This window comes from Haliotis rubra, unplaced genomic scaffold (assembly GCF_003918875.1).
Source record: "Haliotis rubra isolate DU_JTF1 unplaced genomic scaffold, ASM391887v1 Scf1891, whole genome shotgun sequence".
In the NCBI taxonomy this organism is placed as follows: domain Eukaryota; kingdom Metazoa; phylum Mollusca; class Gastropoda; order Lepetellida; family Haliotidae; genus Haliotis; species Haliotis rubra.
Genome location: NW_025765882.1, coordinates 60,804 through 67,374, shown reverse-complemented (window position 1 = coordinate 67,374; position 6,571 = coordinate 60,804).

Below are 6,571 nucleotides of genomic sequence, written 5' to 3'. Positions count from 1 at the left end.
TTGTCACGTATTGTCGGCTTATCTTAGAGGAAAGCTTCATAGAGGTAAGTGAGTTTTATCATGTTTTGTCCGACTGAACTGGGTGGGTTTTATCATGTTTTGTCCGACTGAACTGGGTGGGTTTTATCATGTTTTGTCCAACTGAACTGGGTGGGTTTTATCATGTTTTGTCCGACTGAACTGGGTGGGTTTTATCATGTTTTGTCCGACTGAACTGGGTGGGTTTTATCATGTTTTGTCAGACTGAACTGGGTGGGTTTTATCATGTTTTGTCAGACTGAACTGGGTGGGTTTTATCACAGTCTTGCGGGCGTTCTGAGGCTTGTTGGTTTGATGTTGTATTACGCGGTGTTTAATCGCTTCAAGAAGCCGACAATCGTGAGTTTTCGCTTCCGAAAAAGATTGGGATCGAGAGCGTGTGTATTGCGGTCATGTTTGATAGTCCGGGGTGGTGGGCGGAAGTAAGTTTGTTTATTTGTTTGTTTGGTTTTGTTTGTTGTTTAACACAGCACTCATCAATTTTCTAGCTATGTGGACGCGGTATGTAAATAATCGAATCAGACAATCCAGTGATCAACAGCATAATCAGTAATCTACGCAATTGTCATAAGAGGCGACGAACGGGATCGGGTGGTCAAACTTGATTGACACATGTCATCGTATTCCAGTTGCGTTGATTCATGATCATGCTGTTGATCACTGGATTGTCTGGTCCAGACTCGATTATTTACAGACCGCCACCATATAGCTGGGATATTGCGGAGTGCGGCGTAAAACTAAACTCACTCACTAAAACTAAACTCACTCACTCACTCCTATTTCATTAAGAGGTAACAGGCAGGGGATTAGATGTTTGGTAGTTTTAACCTGTATCACTATTGGGATGTCTGACAATGGGAGGATACCAGTGAGATATGACCGCAGATGATTATTTAGCTGCTTATCAAGTGTTCGCCTCTAGACTTGTGCGGACGTTTTGTGCGGACATATCGTCATCCATTTGTGTCAAGATCGTTTAGTTAAGAGTCAAAATCGGGTTTCAATCGACTTGCAGAAATAACAATAAAGATTCGGTAGGTGTCATGATTGGTGATCGATAGGCCAATCATCCATGATAATGTTCACATTAAGTTATAATCGATTACATGCGATGGTAGCATAGCGATCGGCAAAGCAACCGGGTGGGGGGTATACCGAAGTGTCCGGCCTTGTCATAATGTAATGTGTGCAGCATTTCGAGTCGGGGGTCATCTCAAAAATATGTTTTTTAAATCTTTAATCTTCGCAAAGACACGAGGGCCTGTTTGTGAGAGAGGATAACGTGTAGCCTGATTGTCATTAAGAGAAATAAGGTTGGTTTAGCAAGTGTGGGGAGAAGCTTTCCGTTAGAGTCTTGTGTCCCAAAGAGCGTGGTGAGCGTTAAGGCCTCCGGGGATAAAGGTATGGGGGGTTATGAATTTTGATATGTTATCCTGGGTCCCATTCCTCACAACGATCGTAGCGCTAAGATGATCGTAACTCCCATACTTTAACATAGACTTACGACTGTCGTAGCGCTACGATCGCTTTGAGGAACGGGGCCCAGGTCTTGATTGTTTAGTTTTATGGAAGGTCTTCTATATACATTTACGAAATGTACTATAACAGTTGCAAAATGTGTATATTTTACCTAAATTTATTCAGATATTTCTCAACAAAGTCGATAGTAAATCTCTCACATTTTGTTAAAGTATTCATGTTGTAACAGACTTGTTATCGGCAACTTGCATAACTGACAGCTGCCTATGTCGCCGTTATCGCCCCCTGCCGCTAAAAGCCTCCTTGGGTATACACTCCATTGTTTGTAGTGACCGCTCTGGCCACAACTCAATGGTCAAATAGTCACACCTGTACACGCTGTAGATGAAGATGTTTAACCACGTACATTACAGGTTATTACTCAACGTTTCCGATAACACACGGCCAAGGCAATTAAAATCTCTAAAGCTATCTTCCAAAATTGAGTAATATTTCGACGGCACAACTCTTCAAAAGATAGGCAAAGCGTCGGCTCCATATTAGGGAAATTGGTTACATCATACAAGCAGTGAGTGAGTTACTGGAGATAAATATTCTAACCCGGACCTTCACGGGTTGATTTGGCCAGACTTATACAGTACAATTTCTTGACACTGATTAAACGTTTAAGTAAACTTACTCACCTATCGGTGCATATTTATCGGAGTGAACATATTTCATGGAATTAATCAACACTGAAAACAAATTCTGAGTGAACTCATTCACCTATCATTATTTTACAGTGAGTGAGTGAGTTTAGTTTTACGCCGCTTTTAGCAATATTCAAGCAATATCACGGCGGGGGACACCAGAACTGGGCTTCACACATTGTATCCATGTGGGGAATCGAACCTGGGTCTTCAGCGTGACGAGCGAACGCTTTGACTACTAGGCTACCCCACCGCCCCTATTTTACAGAGTAAACAGAGTTCATGAAACCGTAACAATTCCGGATAACAGTTCCCATTTTCACTATCACTTCACTTTATTCTCAATAGACCACCAATAGTGGTATAAGAGTACATATCACACACATCAGTTATTACATACAGTCAAAATGGCGGCGGAGTATAACAAGATATTATAGAAAATCAGTTGTTGGTATAACATGTCTATTATCTAACGTTTGTTATAGTGGACCGCCTCCCTGGTGTAGTGGTTAGAGCGTCCGCCCGGAGATCCCCGACCGAGTCATACCAAAAGACGTTAAAATATGGTACTTGTTGGTCCCTGCCTGGCGCTCGGCATTAATGGGTACAACAAGGACTGGTCAGCTCGGAGTCAGTATAATGTGTCTGAGTGGGGTATTCATGCTTCACTGCGGCATGGTATCTCAGTGGGCTAGCACTATAAAACCAGCTTTAGTCTGAACTAGTACAAGCAGCCGCACATACACATACACACGCATGCACGTCGTCATATGAGCGAAATATTCTCAAGCACGACGTTAAACCCAATTTCACCTCACCTCACTTTTGTTATAGTAAAAATATAACATTTACGAACTTTGCTAGGTTTTTTAAAACAGTATAATCTAAAGTAGTAAACGGGATTCTATAAGATACAATGTTTGAGTGTTTGAGCTATTTGGTTGGAATAAGGTTTCTTCTAGAGTCATGAAAAGCAGCACAGCGAATTATATAATGGAACTCGTCTGCAATTGCTGGCGACTCACATAATTTACAAGTTTTATTTTCTCTTAGAATATTAATCCAACGCCCCGTCTCAATTGGTAACCAATGATTAGACATTCTGAATTTTAATAGTGGATAATAAATAATAATAATTCCTAAATTTATATAGCGCATCATTCACAGTCCTACGCATATGCTCAGTGCTAAATATATTTAGGCAATAAGAGAAAGGCATAAAGGCATCAAGTGATGGTAGGGTTTTAATGTATTTATAGTATTGTCCCTGGGAGCTTACTTCTATGGTATTCCTCCACTCTTGAAAACACTTCCCGACCAGTTGATCCCTTACAAAACAACTGACTACATCAAAGGTATACCGTCTGTCCACGTCCTGCGAATGCAAAATTTCAGGTTGTCCGCGTCATTAGAATGAACCCCTTTGGCGCCCTAAACTATAACGTACCCCCGCTCAGACGAAAACCCACCCAGTGTTATTTAGTTATAATTTCGGGCGCCAAAGAGGCTCATTCTCAGCGCAAACATTGCTTTTCTTACACCAACAATCAGGGCTCCTGCACATCACCACAACTTTGCCAAAAATGGGGGTCGGACACACATAAAATCAACTGGTAGCAGGACAATTCCCACCCGGACAATTCCCACCTAGGACAATTCCCACCCAGTTATTTTCATTATAATGATGACAATTCCCACCCAGGCTTTGAAATATTGACTTTGGTGTAATATTGAAAATTATAAAATATTGGAATTTTGACATTAAAGAAATTTGACATTGATGAATTTTTCACCTTGATGTAATATTGACTTTGGTGTAATATTGAAAATGATAAAGTATTGAAATTTTGACATTAAAAAAAATGACTTTGATGAATTTTTTACTTTGATGTAATATCCCGGGCTGTTTGAAAGGGATAACTGTGTCTTCAAATGCAGAAGTCCATCAGTGGGTCCACAACAGTTTATTCGTGATTCAATGGTGTATAATTACATGATGTTACAACAATGACTAGGCGGCATGTCGGAGGCGATGGTCAGCCAACCTGCCTGGTCGCTGTCTCAGGGTCAAGTTTCGGCTAACACAAAGCATTCTCAATTTATCCCTACGGGTCTGATCAGACTGTCACGTGTCACATTTACGATAATGTGTGGTCAGCCTGCAGTATCCCGCACCTCATCCACAATGTCATGCTTCAGTGGCCAACCGGCCTTTGTCTAACTTTGATTATATGTAGATAATGACTCTATGATGGTGGCCATGATGACAATGGTCAAGCTGTGTTGATTTCATTTCCATTGACAGCATGGCCATTAGTTATAGAGATATTCAATTTACATAACTCAAGGAATATCATAAATATCCCTGATAAACACTGTTCCAAAATGCCTACGATATACGCCTTTTCTGTAAAGAAGGACGTGACCCACGTCCTTATGCACATTGTGAATGAGGTAGCGATAAAATTTCAACATACATATGTACTATCTGAAATATAGGGATAAACATAAAATGCTATAATCAGTTGGGGCTTGGTTTTACATTGACAAATAATTATACAGGCAATACAATTCGGAAGCTGATGTGACAAATTTCTTTCATTATTTAGTGATGGCATGAATTACACAGTCTTCAGTATTTGGATAAGCTCTGTAACATATGACACTTTGTGTCGATTCCCACCTAGGACAATTCCCACCTAGTTATTTTCACTATAATGATGAGGACAATTCCCACCCAGGCTTTGAAATATTGAAATATTGACTTTGGTGTAATATTGAAAATTATAAAATATTGGAATTTTGACATTAAAGAAATTTGACATTGATGAATTTTTCACTTTGATGTAATATTGACTTTGGTGTAATATTGAAAATGATAAAGTATTGAAATTTTGACATTAAAAAAAAATTGACTTTGATGACTTTTTTTTTACTTTGATGTAATATCCCGGGCTGTTTGAAAGGGATAACTGTGTCTTCGAATACAGAAGTCCATCAGTGGGTCCACAACACTTGATTCGTGATTCAATGGTGTATAATTACATGATGTTACACCAATGACTGGGCGGCATGTCGGAGGCGATGGTCAGCCAACCTGCATAGCCGCTGTCTCAGGGTCAAGTTTCGGCTAACACAAAGCATTCTCAATATATACATTTACAGAGTTGAAATTCTTAATTTAACTGAGATTTGCTGATAGCAATATCGACATTAGAATGACAATTTCCTTTGGACAAATTAAGATACATACATGAATGTCGTGGAACCCACTTTTCTAAATAAACATATTGACAGTACAAATAAGACAATATATCAATGGTATGTCAGGTACAAGTAACAACTACATATGAATATCTTCTACTAAAAAAACCCTGAACGATGACAAGTATAGACAGTACAAAGTAGCATCAATATCGACATGAAATGGATCGTCATTTTCTATCATTCTAACAATAAGACAGCAGTCACCTTTCACTTTCAACCTGTTACAAAACATTCTCTCTCTCTCTCTCTCTCTCTCTCTCTCTCTCTCTCTCTCTCTCTCTCTCTCTCTCTCTCTCTCTCTCTCTCTCTCTCTCTCTCTCTCTCTCTCTCTCTCTCTCTCTCTCTCTCTCTCTCTCTCTCTCTCTCTGTTACAAAAAAACCGTTATCACTCTCCTGTATCTCATCTTCTTGCATCATGCGGCCCTGGTATGGTGATCTACCCTCAGATGTTGGCGATCTATAGCCTATTTTTATATTGTGTTGTCCTCTATAGTAAAAATGTTTTAGATTTAATTGCTAGTTTTACGTTTATATATGTGATGTTCTAGTTGTTTTACTGTCCTTTGTTGACAGGATTTTATCATCTATCATTACTTATTGTTAATCTATAACTTGTTTTAGTCACGATATGGCTGAAATATTGCCAAAGTGACTTTAAATTTTAACTCACTCACTCACTCTTGCATCATGCAATTTAATTCATATATACACATCATTTGATACAAATATAATTGGACATATCAATAACATTGAATTCATATTCAAGAACATAGCATTAATATACTGATCACAAAAAGACATTATAAGCCGCTCTCAGGTACACACATTCACACTTCAAATACCAGTAAAATGTGGATCAAATAAATGCATTTGAAAGTTATTACATATTGATAAGCACTGGGCAGGGGTACGGGGTACAAATAGAACAGTACATACACAAATATGTGTATGCTACTACCGATAGAATACAGAAAATGGACATGAAATTGATTATATTGACAAAGAAAGCATTTAGTGGTGCAGGGAAACAATTGACGGGGTAGGGGTGATTGTAGACTAAGGCTTAGTCTCCGAATATATATAATTTTGATAGTAAC